The following is a 19,456-nucleotide window of genomic DNA, read 5'->3' on the forward strand; positions in this document are numbered from 1 at the left end:
GGGGGATCCTTTTAGTGGAGAGAAATTGGAAAGCTCTCCTCCACACCATCAGCATCTACAGACACACATTGGGAGGGTTTTTCTATACTGTTTTTAACCTTTCCTTGCACGTGAGGGTGGCTTGGTGGATGGCTCATTCTGTGTAGCTTGGGGTGAGATTACACCGTCATTAGAGATGGGTCTCTCTTTCAAAAAACCTTTCCATGCAAAAGTTCGCCAAAAAAAGATCAACAAGATTCTATTTTAACCAAAATATAGTAGTTTATACAAGAGATTGTAGTTTACTTACGAGCATGAATCTCTTGCTCGGTCTTTGGGATAACACCTAGGGGATACTCCAGCCACCACGGACAGTGAGAGCACTCCCAAGGTGTAATACCCTTTTCCAAGAGTGTTGACAAGAACATAGTATTCTCATGCTCTTTATCTAACCATTCTTGTACATCCTCCGCCATAGAATCTATTGTCCTCAGCCTCATACAATTCAATAGCCATCTAAATGAAAAATCAATTTAAAAAAGAGACAATAAAATACATCGTGAAGTGAAATTAGTATTCAAGCAATCCAATACCTATACACAAGACGTTTGCTTGCATGCATCACTTCGGGTAAAGAGGAATAATCTAAAGCACTCTTCATGTTTGCCAAAACATGAGTATAAAACAATGAAACATGTATCTTCTTAGATTCCTTAAAAAAGACCTCAAATGTTTTTGGCAACAAATGCCCCTCCACCTCAAACTTAGCAAACAATAATAATGGTTGCTTTGCCAAACATTCCCTACAAATAGGTCTCTTGCTTCATGTAGGCTCTAAGTTTCTTATAGTCTTCAAAATGACCTCCCTTGGAGTCCTTAACTTTGGTCAAAATCGTCATGTGAAGAAGTTCTTTGTGTCTCTTGAATAAATTTACATTGTCAATCCAAAAATTAATGTACTAATTACAATGCACATTAAAATGACAAATCAAAGTTTAAGATGAAATGAAACATACCTCTCTATTGTGATCTTTGCGGCACACAAGCTGTATAATTTATCCAGAGTGATCCCTACCATTGTTTTGTCATGCTAATCCTTATCAAATATCATAGTGAAAAACTCTTCACCATGTGCAGGATTTGCAATAGAAAGGTACTTATATCCGCTATCTCTCATTTTTTCTTTCTCCTTCTTTAAAGCTTCATTCATCTTCTTTTTGAAATCCTCCCCCAGAAGACCTAAAGTTCTAAGGTTTCTCTTTTCATCAGCCAAAAAGAATTCTCATCTCCCCTTCAAAGAAACATAATTATTTAACAATGTTTCTATGAGCCATTAGCAACACAACACAAAAAAATCCACGAATGCATAGGCTTCCCACGCGGGAACTCAAGGTATATTTCAATGTTCCAGCACACCATCCATAACTTGCCAGCACTGCAAAAGCTTACAACATGGTAATTCAAGGCATATTTCAAACCAAAACTCCATCCATAACTTGCCACCTCTGCAAAGGCTTCCCACGTAGGAATTTAGGGCATCATACAAATCATAACCTAATCCATACTATTGACACTTTTGAATAGACTTCCCACATGAAAATTGAAGGCTTATTCTTAAAAAAAGGACTCATGCATAACTTGTAACCTTCAACTAAGGCTCCCTCAAAATAGTTGAAGACATACTCATTCTCAAAGTAGTTGCAATTTAAACTTTGTAAAAGAAATGTACCTATTATCCCAAACAAGTTGAGCATGACATACCACCCAAACAAGTTGAGCAATCAAAATGCATGGCATTGAGTACCATGGAACAATCCCCTCGTTATGTCTAGCCTCCAATTTAAGCTCAACCTCCATCCAAGATTTTTTCTCAAAAGTTAGATATTCCATTATGCTCGACTTGTTTGCTATACCAAACTTCTAAAACATAAATACTTCATGTGCCAAGTTGGGTGGAGCTGTAGCCCACAAGATTCTAAAAGAAAGAGTTGGCAGATAAGCAAATGAAAAATCTTATTACAACCAGAGAATTGAACAACAATAATCCATATAATTCCTACTTGTTTGTTGTATCAAGACTCAAAATCAACTCTGCTTCCTTCTTTTTATCTATCTCAATAAATCCACAACAAATGAACTTGCACATGATATTTTTCATCCTCAGAGTGCTCTACAAAAGAAACATCGTCTAGATTAAATTTTCAAGTGAAACAATGTATATTTGAACTCAAACACAACAAGAAAAGAATCACTTGCCTTCTTCATTTCGTCTCATCCAAGTTTTCAGCATGTGGTTACCATCCGAGACAAGAAAAAATTTGTCTCGAAGATCTACCCAATCACCCATAAGATTCTTTTCAAATTTTGCATTGAGTCTTTGCCATATTGGATCCCACTTCTCAATTGTATCTTCTGTCAGATGTATTGTTTCTCCATGTCGTCCTTTAAGTGAAACAATAAAAGAACCCATTGAAGAGACATATCCAACCCTTTTTAACATGGATGTCAAACAACCAAGGTGCATCCGAAATTGGACATCGAACAACATCTATAGCTATTGATCTACATAAGGGAACAAAAGGGGGCTTTGACTTTCTTTTGATATGAAATTGGCTTATGAATTCATTCATCAACCCTAGAGACACATTCATCAATCCTAGAGACACACACTTATGCTTTGAAAAGTTGTCTTCTTTATCTTGGTTATTGGTCTCTGTGTGAATAGTCTGTGGGGTGGGAGAAAAAGATGGACCAATAGTATTTGGAGTGATAGAACTGCTATTAGAAGATCCATCTATAGATCTGTCCAAGGACCACGCTTCATCATCAACATACACACATTGATTTCTTATTTTCATAGATTTCTTTGGCAGACTCATTGGTAGAATCCTTGAGGAAACATCCTCAAGTGTACCTTGCCTTCCTTGAATAGTCCAAGACCGTAGAGTCATACCCCCTGAACAATTCGCTTCTCATTTTTTCATGGAGTGTTTGGGGGCCATGAGAAATATCTTAAACCTCTATTAAAAAAATCAATAACATAATCAAAACTCTATCTACAACTAACTCTTTCTTAAAATACTATAAGTGCAAAAAAAAACCATAACAAATGTATACGTGCTCTGATTCGAAAATAGATTCTTGCGTTTATAAAAGAACATTTTTTTTGTGCTTTAATCATCAGAAAGCACACTAGACAATGAAACATTTGAATCTGACCTGACGAGGTGATGAGCTTATGTCGAAAGACGACTTTCCACATTAAATGTTCAAAACCAAGCTTGGAACAAGCTGCTGCTATTCAAGAAGTTCAAAAAACATAAACAATTTCTCCAGTGTAGCCTACAAAGCATTACAAAGCTATGGCACATGTTAGCTAAAAATCCTTAAAGCTTTTTCATAGATTCATGCCATGAAAACATATATTGTATGCTACTTGGCTAGAGTCCAGACGATTTTCTGAACTTCAAAGCTGTTTCTTGGAGGGCCATGCTTGATAAGTGCTCCCTTCAATGAAAACAAGTATTGCCCTTGATCATTTTAAGCTGAGCTATGACTTGAGAGAGAGAGAGAGAGAGAGATAGAGAGAGAGAGAGAGTTGCCCAAAGCTACATACGGTCCATAGGAGTTAACTCTTGACCTCTACCAAAGAACGAAGAAGAAGAAGAAACGCTTGACCTTCTGCTAAAAAATGAACATAGGGTAAATACCTTATATTTTGGCATAAATCAAGGTGGTTTCAAGGCCAAAGGGTAAACAACTTAGATTTTGGCATAAACCAAGGTGGTTTCAAGGCCAAAAAAATGGTTGTTTCTGTTTCATAAAGCATGCCAATTTCTGATTTACAAAATTGGATTTAAGCATATTAGGATGTGGTCATGTGTGCAAAAGTTATCGGTAACATGTCAAAACCTGCATAGTTGCAAGAAGACTTTTAAGACAAATAATTGATGCAAATGTGACTGTGCAACCACAAAACATAACGGACATCTTTGCATCATGCGGCCACTGTCTTGAGCATACCAGAAATTATTAGGCTAAACTAATAACCCTTTGTCTTGCTATGGAGATGGACAGAGTAACTATCTCTTGGACACTTGGAAAAGAGACTCACACTAGGGAAGTAGAGCTTTGACACAACAAACTCTTGCTCAATAGATATTATTTTCAGTGTCTTCTTTCTCCAACCAAAAAATTTACATGTTTGAAAGCAATAGTTTACATCGGGTTGGCAAAAATGTAACAGTCCATGTGTTAGACAAGGGGAACTAGAACCTGGGAGTCCACCTCCCAACCACCCACTATATAGCATGGCCCCTGGACCTTTGCCCTAGTTGGACTCCTTTTCCACACTGCCTAGCCCGCCTTGCCCTTGTCTAGTCTGGCCTTGCCCTTGTCATGACATTACTCCCCCCTTAAAGAAGAGTTTTCGTCCTCGAAAACAAAAGTGGGGAACTTCTTCTTAAGAACACTAATGTTTTCCCAAGTGGCATCCTTCATGGATCCAGCTGTTTGGTTGACCGGAACACGGTTCCACAGGAGGTTCAATGAAACCAAGAGTAACATCTTGATTTGCCACATTGTTGTCCATTTGCAACCAGCTTGTGTTACCGATTCCTACCTACCATTGTGTGTAGACTCCATTTAGAACACACATGAGTATTCAAAATGAGTTATCACACAAATATGTACTCTAAAGAGTACCTCTTTTCACTTCCATGAAAGTAACTTGCTAACATACTCATCAGCCAAGTGTAAGTCCTTGACTTGTTTTCCAATTTCAGCAATAAACAACCCCACCATCACTAGTGTTCAAGGTTGAGAACTTGATTTTATACATGAAGAGACTACACCTAGTTGAAAACATTCTTTAATTCTTATAAGAAAACTCCAAGTAGAGCAATAAATTCTTACTAATTGGATCGCATGGTGCTAACATATGCACTTGCATATCCTTTAGCACAAGATTACACTTTGTAATCTGCATATCCCCTTGGATAAGTGACAGTACTGAGGTGTGTTTCCCCCACGGTTTACAACCAGCCTTTCCATATGGCTGGTAAACGGGGATCACAATATCGTATCACATTGCTGAGGAATCAACAATTGGATGAATAACCATTATGGTCAACTTGAAAGATCTACAAGCATCCAAACCAGCCATGACCTCTATTGGTGATTGGTAGACCGAAAAGTAAACTCATGGAGATACTGCACATAGAGTGCAAAAATGCTTCATAAGCAACAACTTGAGGAATATGCATGCCGTTCCAAATCAGCCTTTGCTAAACACTACGGCCCATAACACCTAGTGTGCATGCATTTGGCAAAAAATAGATGCGAACCTATATATTCATGGTCATCCTTGCCAATACTTATGGAAAATGTGATGCACCTAGCACACATTAAAAAGGAATGTAAATAGTTTTGAAAAGAAAATAAATACTTTCAAGTGCAATCTTGTGCATTGATCACTTCTAAATACAAAAAATGAAACTTTTTCATTAACATCTTAGAGCCTTAATATATGTATAAACAACCATCCGTAATGTTGTTTAGTAGTACTTGTACGTGAACAAGTCATGCTAAATATCCGAGAATTTTTGGCCACTCAAATTGCTCCTGATACATCGTGCTAAAAATGGTCTAGAAAACAGATGTGACCAGCACCTAGGGACTTTGTCGTGACACATAATTGAAATAATGGTGCGAGTGTCAGTCCAGAGACTCATATTCTCCACATGTGGAATATGTCTCATGTGAGGATGTGTAAAAAAGAACATCCATCAAGTACAAGATGTACTTGTGTGTGGAGGTAACTCTAAACACTCTGCGACAAGAGTGAGAGGTATCCTCATTCATTGCTCCACACTCACTAAACCGAACTCCTTGAGTCCCTATACCATGTTGTATCTCATGTGACAACATGTGCCAAATCGAATCCTACAAGTGGATTCATAATAGCATAATGTACATTGGACACTACTGCCCAAAATACGTGTTTTGACATGCCCTTGGCATGGCCCTGAAATATTCAAGCCTATTTAAACGACTTGAAAAAACCAAGCAATGCATACTATAAACTGGAATAACACCTAATCAATAGATGCGTACTTGGAGATTGAACTGAATGTTCACGTACTCGTATTCAATACAGAGGAGCACGTCGTCCATTTGTGAAAAAACAAGCAACATTGTACTGTAAAACCTGGGTGTTGCCCAAACCCTTTGATTAGAATCTACGTAGCCAAACCCCTTGGTAAGATCCTTTGTAGAAACTGCTCGACTCGCAGGTAACGGTAACCAACATAGTGAACCGTGTACAATGATTGGAGTCAACTTGAGAAGTTGAATCCATCCACTACCGCGTGGTATATTGCGGACTTCTTTCCTTGAAAGTATAACGAGAATAGATCAAACTGTGATCCTCCATGACTATGGGGTGATTTAAGAGGCACCCGCGGGGTCTTATCCCAAAATAATGTGTCCATAGACACTCGTAGTGCTATAGAGAGAGCAGGAGATCCACACAAGTGGAAAGTCTAGCTGTTATGGACAGCCATGTTGTCACAACGGTATGTTGCATCTAAGATCTGTGGTATAAATCACTTGAGTTGAGTTTGTGGTTATCAGATACTCGACTCGAGTGTCGCACTGAAACTATGTCGTGCAGAAATGACACCATAAACATCCGGAATGACAAGAATCTTGCTTGTCCATTAACGTCGTTGTGTAGTCCAGTGGGTAGATCTGTGTGGCTTAAGAACAATCCCCCAAGGAATGCCAACCATTGGGTCATACTCGATATCGGACAATTACTCTTAGCCAGCGTGTGTGGCACATAGCCCTTATGGCAATTAGTGTTCAATTGACTAAACGATGAAGACTAATGTAGAGGGCATCTTGCCCAATTTCTAACTCAGAGTTAGAGCACCTTGGCTCATGCTGACGCCCAAACAAAACATGTATCAAAAATCGCGTAGAAAGTTTTCATTATTCATGGAGAGAAATAAGAAAAATATAGAGAGAATGCTGGGATGAGGAACTTTCCTTAAGTGACGAGTTTGTATATATTGTGCCCAATCTGTGTGCTCTGCCGTATCTGGTACCTAACTTGCAGCTTATCCTATAAGCATGCAATTTTTTTCCTATATAACTTTCTCATCAAGAGAGGAAACAGCAAACACAAGCCACATCTTGACCCACTTACCACATCTTGACCCACTTACCATGTATGGGGTTGTGACTTTACAAAAAGGACTTAATATGGCACTTTTCTTGTGAAATAAGTCCTAGATTTAGGTTCCATTTAGTCTTATTGTGCGTTGACAGCAACCATAAATTTAAACAATCTAGAACTTAGTTTATCCATGACATAGTGTCTGGTGTGATAGCAACAACGGAATCTCTAAAGCGGTGGAATTCATGCCACCTGGTTAGCATGCTTTGCATACAGAGGTTTAAGCCCTTGGCGAGAGTGAGAGCCTCAGACATGAGAGCCAAAACCATTAGTGCCTTGCACACTCTAAACTGGTAAGGATTCTGTGAGGTGAGATGTCCTATTTTGCCAAATTTTTCAAACTTGTGTGCCCCTGCTCGTGATTCCAAGTACCTTGGCACAAGGGAGAAGCCTTGCTTCATGTAAAATTGTCAAAGAACTTTGCTTTACACAACTGACTATATTTTCCAAATGAAATGTGTAAACATGGAAAAATAAACAAAACTGAATATGGTCTAACCTGGTCATCCTGTTGTAACCAGGTGCCTGGAGATGTCGGAAGAAAAGCTCGCTCCAATGTAGATCATAACCCTCTCTGATCCGTGAGAGAAAGTTGGCCGGAAATATCCTGCAGGCATAGGGAGAACTTCCCCAAGGGCGTGTGCTCATAGCATACCCCAAACGCGAAACAACTTAATGTAAGAGTCGTAAATTGAAGCCTTGCTTCACATAAATATGGTTGTGCTGATAGCCAACGGATGTGGCTGCAGATATCATAACAAAAATAATCGACCATGTTGAGCAATTTCAATTGAAATTAACCAGCATTGTGTGGTAAGCATCGTCCGTCAGCGTGTAGAAACCGTGACAAGGAGATGGCCATGCCGAGCAACTTGCTTCCTTCAACAAGTGCAGTAAAAGGCCATGCATGTCTCCCTGAGATTCCAAAACATTACAATTTTTCTATGTTGTTGCATCAAAATTGAATCACTGAGAAGCCGTGTTGCAGAGCAAGGTGGTTGGTACTCAAACCATGCTTGATTCCAATTTTTGGTGCTGACAGTAATTTTCACAAGCCATGCTTGTGTTGTGCATGCCTAAAGGGTATGCACGTCTAGTGCATATCATAGCTATCAAGCTGATGCTCCATAATTAAAATGAACTACGTACCTTATTAAGTACACCTACCAACAAGTCTTGCTAACCCAAAATTTGAATGTGGTACCGAGGAGAAACTTGAGTTCGATACAACCTTGCTTCTCCACCACCATGCCCTGCATGGATTCTGCAAAAATCATGTACTTATCGTCGACCGTACGTGAAAGTATTTGCTTGCTTATGATAGTCCCGTGATGTCTTAGAAAACTCGTCAGACCACGTATGCCAACAATGAGTGGATCATATCCATGTCGAATTGCAGCATGGGTAGATAAGTCACCTCGTAGCCATGTCTTGAAGCGTGTTGGTACTTCCATCAAACACAACTATATAAAAAAAACTCTGTCAAATATGAAGGGATAGTCGTGAAGTCCATGGATTCACATCGATAGCGAGGGTGGATAACCGAAAGCCGTGCTTCCCTGGAATCTATTATTGGGTTGAAAGCCATGGATCAATAACCTTTACTGGTCCATTTTCTCGGGGACCCCTTCCATTATTGGTATTGTTTGGTATTGTTGCAGCTTCCCTTTGCAGCTTGTCTACTGCAAATCAGCATGTTGATATGGCCATGTGGCTTTGCATGGCGGTGCATGGCCACCTGGTAGTGTGACGGGACCCTTGGGTGGCCCATGGGCACCCTAGGGTGCCCAAAAGTGTGGGAAAAAATTATATATTTATTTTTCTTGAATTTCCTAGCTATGGCAGCGCTGCCTTTTGCGCAAGGAGACAGTCATTGAGAACGCGAGCTGGGGTGAGCGTGACGCCGCCCGCCTGTGATGTGTTCCCCTCCTTTCCCTGCACGCACCCGATGAGCTCCAGATTGCTGCAGATGGTGATTGTCGCCACTGTGCTTCTTAATCATGCAAGGGTCTGTTCATGCAGACGGTCTCTCCCCGCGCAAGCGACCGCTCCCACAGAAGTCGACCCCAAGGTTCCCTCCAACCGAAAGCCGTGCTTCCCACGGGTTTTTCTGCTCTGTCGAACCCGCCTTGCTTGTTCCAAGAGGCCATGCCCATGCTGCTCCAAGCCCGACAAGGGAGAGTGAGAGAGAGAAAGAGACCATGCGAGAGAGGGAGGCTCTACCTCATGTTGCGATCGAGAGGGAGAGATAGAGAGACAAAAATAGAGAGAGTCCTTTCCCTTCCTCCATAGCTCTCACCTCCCCTGAGCTCTAATACCAATGTTAGATAAGGGGAACTAGAACCTGGGAGTCCACCTCCCAACCACCCACTATATAGCATGGCCCCTGGCCCTTTGCACTGATTAATGGTTATAGTGGTTTCTGACACCAAAGAGGAGGATACAGACACACGTCTTGTTTTTGAGATCTCTTAATAATGTGTTAGCTCAAGAAGGTTACTCATCAACAGACTATGCAGGCTTTATGGCTGATGAGGCTAGAGAAAATTGGGCTACCATGCATATAGTTTTCAATGAAGGGCCAAATAATGTCATGATTGGAAGGGAAAATCATGGCTCTTCCATTGGGAGCAAAGTCTACAGAAACATACTAAAAAATATATAGCCAAAGAAAAGTTTAGTATCCACAAAGACATGTGTGAGACTTGGCGCAATTCAAGGACAATTGTTTGGCAATGAAGCAATCAGAAGCAATTAGAAGATGGTGGGCAAATAATGTTGCAAGTGATAATATCAAGTCACTGGAGAAATGGTTCAAGTGGTGGGAGACAAGGATATCTCAGTGGGGTAGCCTGCACAATGAAGTATGATACAATCATGAGCGTCACCAAAACCTTCTCTATTTTTTGTTTCAGTGATTCAAACTTTTCTGTTGGTGGAATGCAGATATCTATGAGTCCTTGGGAAAAATCTCAAATTCCTAGTACCAATTTGTCAGAGACCATTCATGCATCCTGGCTTGCTAGATAAGGGGGTAGCAAAAAAAATTCTTTGTATGATGCATACGTCACTGAGGTCATCAATGCTTACATTCAATGCAAAAAGCAACATGGCTATCTGACAGGTAGATACATAGGGCTTGGTACGGATATGCAAACATATCTAGAGAGATCAAGAAATAAAGAAAAAAACTCTTAGACCACTTGTGTTTGCACGTGCTCTCCAAGGGGTAGTGGTAGGCAGACCATTTTATGGGAAAATTTTATTGCATGGAGACAGGGAAACCATGCAAAGAAAGAAGCCTAGAGGGTTTGCAGAAACAACTTCTCATATGCCTGGTTATGTGATGGAGTCTAGACAACAAAAAGAGCACAAACGACCACGAAAGATTTTGTGTGATATGGACATGAAGCAAGAGGGACAAAGATTTGATGTGAATGCAGATTCCACAGATGAGGAGATTCATGCAAATAATGACATAAGAGTTGACACCACACCCTCTATTAGTGAATATGTTATTCATGATTTTGAGATTTTTGTGCCAAGGGGTCATTGGGCAATAAGAGGAATGCCTCAAAATGTCTCTCGAAAGTGCTTTGGTGTGCTTGAAGGGAGAAGATGTGAGAATGTCATGCAAAGTAGATCTCCAGGACTTATGGACCCATGCTTTTGGGGGGAGAGAACTTACAAAGACCAGAGGCAACACCAATGGATGTGATTTTGTGGCCATGATGCACAACACACTGAAGTTGTGGCCAAACAAGTATTGTCACCACCGGAAAGGCCAACAACTTGGCTAGAAGAGAGTGGAACAGGTGTGTCAAAGGGGGAGTATGTTGGTTTGCTAGGGGCAGGTTTTGTGATTAGATCTCCTTCTCCAAAGGTTGTCAAGAAAGGGGAGACGGTGGAAACCTCTAGCAAGCGTAGCAAAAAATGGAGGTCCGGTGTGTCTAAGGAGGCAAGTAAACGCATGGAAATAGGAGCACGTATGGAATCTTGTTTTGTGCAAGAGATAATTTTGGTGCGTGATCGTCATGCCGTGTTCAAGATATTAACACAAGATGTATATGATGTGCATGTGGCTATGGAGCCCTACTGTACATGCCCTGATTTTCAAGGACGGGAGATAGCAACAAAACCTTACTTGGCTTGTAAGCACCTATACTTTGTCTACACATAGATTCTTGGGTCGAATGGTAAGCAACATATGATTATACATCAACCAACACTATGTGAAAGAGATCTCACTTTCATCTTGAATCAACCTTGATGGTTTATGACTTCAAAGAAATGCCCAGTAGTTTGCACAATTTCTTTTGACATTTTGGTGGGTGATCTGTACACTTTGTGAGGCTTCATTATGGCATTTCCCAGTAAAACAATTCAATGGCATGATTTTTGACTTGTTCTATTTGGGACCCTAAAGATTAATGCTTTTGAGGGATCTTTATTTGAAATAAAGGTAATGCTTGTATATGTACACAATTGTTTTGGGTATTTAACTTTGACATGTGCAAAAATAGTACTTTTTTTTATGAAGCCTTGTAGGTTTCTCTACAAGAATGACATACATAGAAGTTTGGGTTGAGTTGTAGTTTTTTTTTTGATACACTAATGTTGTTGTTGTGAAGGGATTGGAGTACATGTAATAAACTTGCAAAGATAGATAAAACTTAGAGACATCTAATTGAACACTAGTTTGAGCATGCAACTTAGAAAGACCTAAACTATGTGAGAAAGCTCCAAATGAAAAGCTTTTATAAAATTGACACTCCTTGTCTTCTGACATTGATGACTTGGTCGTTTTGATAGTTTTTTGGTACTATTTGGTAGATGCCTTGAGGACTGCTTGTTAGCTTTTGATACTAACTCAAACCTTTGGTATAATTCTATTTCCCCCTTTGGTGGTTTATGGTTCCTTTCTATCAATGGTGTTTTGGTGGTATTGGTAGTTTTCCGTAGTTATTGTAGCTTTTGCCAATGTTTTTTGGTGTCTATTAGGGTTTAGTTTTCCCTACTTATGTTTCAACTACTAATTGGTAGCTCATGGTTCTGATTTGGTTCTATTTTTGTTAGAAGGAAACAGTGACTATGAGGACAATGATGTTAAGGAGAATAAAGAAAATGTGGGAGGTAAACTCTCTCAAGAAATGGAGCTCGATGCTACCAGACCAGATGCTACTGACACGCTGTCTAAAGATCATATCACTAGCAAGGATGAGAATATACAAGGGGAAAATGCAGCGGACAAGAAGGGAGTGGAAGAACCTAAAGGGGTAGGGAAGAGATCAAGCATGGGGTGGAGGCCAAGGAGGATGAGGGGGAGGTGAAGAAGGGGTTGGAAACCAAGAAGGGGGATCAGGGGGAGGACAAGATGGGGTGGATGCCAAGGAGGGCAAAGGGTGGATGATGATAAGAAAGGGAAAGGGGCACATGCTACAAAAGGAAACATGCAGAAAGGGGAAAGGTAGGCAAAGCAAAGAACATGGACGGGGCTGAGAATGCCACAGAGGAAGTGGAAGCAGAGGATGCAAAAGTGGATAGCACCGATAGGTATGTGGATCTAGTGGCTGGTGATGCTGTACAAAATTCGACATGTGATTTTTTTGATTTGGCGACCCTGTCGAAGATTTTTTGTTTGAAACGAAAGAAGCATAATCGTGCCTGTGACTAGTTGACTCGTGCATGCCAACTATAGCCCTTCCGACAAGCAAATGTATTTCGTACAATGTGCTTTTAATTTCACCGAATCAATGCAACTTTTGGCCTCTATCTTTCATCTCTTGTTCTCTCTATAATACCGTGGTGTATTCAGCTTGTAAATGTGTTCCAATCTTACTATTCATTTCCAAACTAAGTATTGCACAATACAGTAGCAAATTGGTACTCTTGAGTACCATTTCCAAACTAAGTATTGCAAAATACAGTATCAAATTGGTAGTATTGAGTACCAAATTTGGTAGTTTTTGGTATCATACCAGTTTTCTTTTTATGATATGATGATTGCACTATTTGTTTGCACTATCTATTTTCATCCACTCATATGGACTGTTGGTATTGTAGTACAATAGTAAACTCTTGGTGGCTAGATGAGCCATCGGCAAACACAACGCTTGCGCCTGATGTGGCTGCTAAACCCGGGTGACTGATTGTGCTTGATCTTAATGGGGTGTTATTGACAAGCTACCACGAACTTCCAGAAGCCTTTGGGTTTTGGACAAGAAGCTCCAACCACGGATCGTCAGACTCAATAGCTTGCTAATTTGTCTTGTAAGGCGAGATGCTAAGGAGTTCATACTAACTCTTAAGAAATCCAAGATAATTTTGTTGTCATGCTGTAGAAGGAAAAAGGTGTTGATATGTTGAACGCTTGCTTCACCCAACATGTGAGGCAGAAGTACTTTGCAGGTAACTCATGTAATTCTCGAGTGTTTTAGGGGTTATGTTACACATAATTCTAACCTCCTCTTTGGCATGGCAGATATACTCTGCCAAGAAGACTGTGAGACTTGGCGGTAGAGTATGGTAGGGTGCCGCACGTGCCCAAAGCGGTGGGGGACAAGCCTGTTTTCTTGAAGAACCTACAGATGGTGTGGAAAAGGAACTAGTATTTTGATGCTAGCAACACAATTCTAGTGGATGACTGTCGATACAACTCACTAAAAAATAACTATGAGACTGTCTTGCAATCAAATTATACTACCCTATTGTGGTAGGAAAAGAACACCCTTTTTACTTGGCGGACCTCATTTTGCCGTGGTTGCTCGGATAGATACGCGATCGATACCCAACAACGTACACTTGCAAGAACCCTATCTTTGACATAGAAGATGATATTTCTAGGTATGTTGCTGATTACTTCATATAGATGGAGGGTTACTCTTACAGATTTGATCCCCTTAACCTAGGAGATTCCTGAACTGTTATACTTTGTTAAACTTTGTATCTTGTCATATATTACATAATGAAAAACCACTTTTTTGGTACACTGCCTTGGGATCTTGATCTCCAGTGTCTTTTCTTGTGTTGTCTAGTAGTTTGTAGTCAAAAAGTATATTTTTTGAAATCCCTAACATTGGTGAAAATGTACAAAATTTGGTGCTAGAATAGTACCAAATTTGGTGTTAGAACAGAGTCAAATTTGGAGCTATCCAGTGACGAAGGAAATTTGGAATGGCGGCCTCTACACCAAAACAAACTTCGTTGCGCCACAAGGGAAATGAGATGAGGGCACCACCTAGTCTTGGAAGCGTGACCTAGGACCGCTACACAAAGAGAGAGAGAGAGAGAGAGAGAGAGAGAGAGAGAGAGAGAGAGAGAGAGAGAGAGAGATCACTATGAATGAAGCATTAACCTTAATGTGTGTACAAGGAATGGATAACTTCAAACACTCCCAACACAAATAGCATGTAGATTACCAAACAACCACTCAAGGATTAGCCAAGATCACGTCAAGCACTCTCACACACATATAAAAGATTTCTCTTAATTAACATAAATAAGAGGAGGGTAGGTTACTAGCATGAAACAATCTGCACTCTAGAATGTGCAAGAATAGAGTGAATGAATGAGCTTATGGGCTCATGGGCTCATGGTGAGTGATACAAAGACTCAATGGGGTTGAGGGAGGCTTGAAATTACAAAGGGGAAGGCCTCTTTATATAGGAAAGAGAGTGATTAGGAGTGAGGTTAAGATCCAAGTGTAATTTGTACAAATGAAGCTTGATTAGGGACATTCAACCAATGAAGAAGCTCCTTCCAAGTGATTTGTTGACCAATTTGCAACTAATTAGCTCCATCATCACTTGTGTTGTCTTCACTCCTTCCTCCATAGCTTGAGTCCAAGAGCTTCCTTATTTTAAAATGTAAAGAATCTACATAAAATCAATACATATCTAGTAATAATAGAAAGGGGTTGAATGAGAACTTATGAATTACAACAAGATTAAGCATGACTTGAGAGGTGATTAGAAGAGGAATTTTGATGGGTTTTTGAGCTTGAGAGAGAGGAGGAAGGAGGGGAGGGTGAGAAGACTAATGGCTGATTTTAGAGAAGGTCTCAATGTGGAAAAGGAAGGGTGTGTGTGTGTAAAGGTAGAGGGGGTGGTCTCCACCACAATTGAAAAAACTGGCGTCCGCCATTTTGGCCATATCTCCTAGACCGTAGATGCAAAAATTATAAAAAAAATATGGCCAAAATCTCCAGCTCATCAGCTACAACTTTGATGAAGACAACTTTTCTTGGATCGGAGTGGAAGTATTGTTTTAAAATTCAGCAAAATCATGTGTCTGGTTCCTCCCTTTACCAAGTCTTCCACTTGGGTCCCATCTGTTTGAATCATCATATGGCTCCAAAGCCATGATGATATGAGCCACTCATGACCCTTGAATCATGGGTGCATGGCTCCACAACCACATCATATCTTTTCTTTTCACATTTACATATTTTCCCTTCCCTTTACCACTAGGTTCTCCCTCTACCTTTCACCTCCGGTGAACTAGTCAACAAAAAATTCCTATCAAATCATTTTTTTAAATTTTTCCAAGAGGTTGTTCCCACTCCTTCTTTTATTTTAAACCTCTAGAAGCAAGGAAAACCAACAAAATATAATAAACAAAAATTTGTGATAGGCTCGGATCACCAGTACCAAATTTTCTTAAGAATTTGGCACTGTTCATTTCACGCTGGTAGTGAGCCATGTTGTCTATCAGGTTTTGGAGACCCTACTATGCATCACTTGTATTTGAAACCCTAGAGTTGAAATTATATAGTTGCAGCTTGGATCCATTGTCTTGCACCAAATGCCCACAGTGTTGTATATGAACTTGTGCAAAGAATTCTACAATACCAAATTTTGGTACTGCTTATCGCTTTGGTATTAATTAGCTCCCTTTTGGTGCTGGTTAGTATTATTTTGGTATTGGTTAAGGGAAAGTTGATACAAAGATTGACAATTAATGTACAGAAATCTCAAATATTGAACAGAGGAAGTAAAGAATAGCAGGAAAAACAATAAATCATGAGGAGAAAAAGATGTATCATGTCTAGATAGGAGAAAAAGCATTCACTTGCCCACTTAGGGGTTTTGGAAAAGTGTTTCAAGTAACATGGATACACCATCACTCTCATCATCATCATATGGCATGCTATTGTATATGTTCTTATATACTTCAGTAGATAATTTTGAAATGATTAAGAACTCCTGCAATAGGCTCCATCGAAAAACGTATGGCCCTTACAAGTTGAAAGTAGATCATGAATGGAGATGTTTGATCCAATAGGTTATATTTATCAACTTTTCCTTCCACTTGGCCATAGTAGAAGCCTTCAACAACCTTCCCGCCTCTAACAATCTTGTTATGACACTTATCCTTTTGTGCTCTCACTGTCTAGAACATCACTTTCATGCATTTGATAAGATAGAAGTACTCTTTAGCCTCGATTGCTTTCACTGCAAAGTTATCCCCAATAGATAGCATTCCACACATAACATCATCCTCTTTGTGGTCCCTTGCTATATTTAGAGACTCGGGGAGTAGTTTGATGGAAACATATTTCTATTCCACATAGCATCATCCTCTTTGCTGTCCCTTGCTATATTTAGAGACTCTGGAGTGGTTTGATGGAAACATATTTCCATTCTTCTACATGCATTCTATTTTTGCATCTTCTCCATAGACCACTCATACATGGATCACAAAAGCATGAAAGTGTTCAAAAAGCGTACGGCACACTGGTTGTCCTTTGAATACCCATCAACATAATGAAACAAGCGAGAACTCATGATGCACTCACAATCCCACTAAAGATCGCATTGCACATAATCCACACCAATAAGCTAGAAGACCCTTTGTGTATTAGACTTGTGAGACTATTCTCTTGGCTACAAAGTTGGATTCGAAAAGTTGACCACATCAGTCGCACACTTCATAGGCCAGCCATCTGGTTTCAATTCCTCATGCGTCAAGGTTCTCTTGATGACTGTCCCTGCCCCATCATGCTCTCCTTTTCCATGGCCGAATGCTGAGAAGTTATGCATCATATGCAACCCTATCATGTGGTAGCAATTGGCCGCAAAACAGTAAGATCTACGGGCTTTGAATTGTGAAGCATCACCATTTGACCACATCCAATGGTGCTTCAAACAATATCCATACTATTTCAGCCACTTGTCATGAAGCATGAAATAATGTTGTACAAACAATGTATCATGATGCCTATCATTTGATATGTAAAAGTGTAGCGTCTTTTGTACACCACCTTCTGCATTTCTTACATAACTGATGTCCACAAGTATTGTGAATTGAGTAGACCACCAATGCATTGACTGTATCTCATTCTGAATTTTAAAAGAATAATTATTTGCAAAGTCAATAACTGATACAATGACATTGCTAGAAAACTTGAGCAAACAATCCTTGAATTGTGGGCTTGCTAGCGAAAGACAAAGTTGTGCTTGATAAAGTTTGTGAGGTGGGCTGAAAATAGGCTAAGAAAAGCTACACTTTTCATTCGTTGCACAATCAAGTACTTTCTCTTCTTCTCACTCCCACCTGCATTAGCCTGTCCCACTCCAACATCCATGAAAACCTTTGCAGACACCTCCCTACTATCCTCTACTATCTCACTGGGACAAAATGTCAACTTTCGTACACCACATTGGGAGCGGTCCCCAATCAAGCAATTCTTGGCATGGTATTCACTATTTGGACGCTTTGGGCACATGATGTATTCCCACATTCTAGTGATGTGTTGACATATTTCTTGGTTTGCAAAACAGTCTCCTGTATCATCACTTCTACAACATATGGAGCAAGTGCAAAGGTTTCCTTTTCCACGATGCCCAAACCTGTTTTTTTGCATATGATTAAAAGACTCTTTAAAATAGAGCATCTGCACATGGGATACACAGCAGCAAGTATATCTCTCTTTCAAATTCCGAACAAAGTATGGCTTTAATGCCTCAAAGCATCTAAGAGACACGACCACTATAGTGTGAGCCTTCTTGAATCTTTGGTATAGCTCAACCTATGGCACCAAAACAAAAAAGGTTAGAAAATTCCAACTTCATGCTGATGGTAAAATGCCAAAACTGGCACTATACAAAGACCTTTGGTACAGTGTCGGACCATTCCCATACAACAAAAAGTCAAATTTGGTACTGTCTTTTGCTTTTGACTCACAATATAACTCTATGCATGCAAAAGAGTACCAATATGGGTACTTTACAAATTCTTTGATGATAAACAATAATGCTTTGGTACAATACAGGGAGTAGGTTTGGTAGTGCACAAAAACTTTGGTACTACATAAAATTTATTATTTGGTAAAATAGAGTGAGGCTTCTATAGATATAATATTTCCATATTGGTACTGTCAAGTTAGGCTTTTGGTACTATGTACAACCAACGGCATGCAGAAGAGTACCAAATTGGGTAGTTTAGATAGAGAGACTTTGGACTATACAAAGACCTTTGGTAGTGTGAAAGACCATTGCCATAAAACAAAATTTTCCGATTTGGTACTGTCCATCTTCTTTTGACTAGAACTCCATGCAGAAGAGTACGCATATGGGTACTTTGCAAATTCTTTGGGGATAATAAAATATGATTTGGTACTATGCAGGGAGTAGGTTTGGTATTGCACAAAGACTCTAGTACTACACAATTAGGCTTTGAAAAAATAAAGTGAGACTTTGGTACTCTATAGATATATTATTTCCATATTTGGTACTTCCATTAGGCTTTTGGTACTATGTACAACCATTGGCATGCAAGAGAGTACCAACTTGGGTAGTTTACAGAGGCTTGGGTACTACACAAAGACCTTTGGGACTATGGAGTACCATTTCCATGTAACAAAAAGTAAGATTTGGTACTCTTTTTGGTACTTTTGACTCATAGTAGAACTCTATGCAGAAGAGTATTATGTGGGTACTTTGCAATGGGAGTAGGTTTGGTACTATACAAAGACTTTAGTACTACACAATTAATCTTTGGTAAAATTGAGAGAGGCTTTGGTACTCTATATATAGTCTTTGGTGTCTCTAGGAAAGCAAAAGGTATTATACAAATGCTTTGGTACTCTATAGATAGGCTGTGGAATTACTAGTAAACAATTGAACACCAAATTTGGTATTGCATAGGGGTGCAAATGTTCTTTCTTATCTTGGCTTTCGGTATCCAAGAGCAAAAGAAGGATGTCTTTCTTTGCTTCTCTGCTTGAATTTCTTTACA

This window comes from Adiantum capillus-veneris, chromosome 25, assembly GCF_014529385.1.
Source record: "Adiantum capillus-veneris isolate H3 chromosome 25, ASM1452938v2, whole genome shotgun sequence".
Lineage (NCBI taxonomy): Eukaryota > Viridiplantae > Streptophyta > Polypodiopsida > Polypodiales > Pteridaceae > Adiantum > Adiantum capillus-veneris.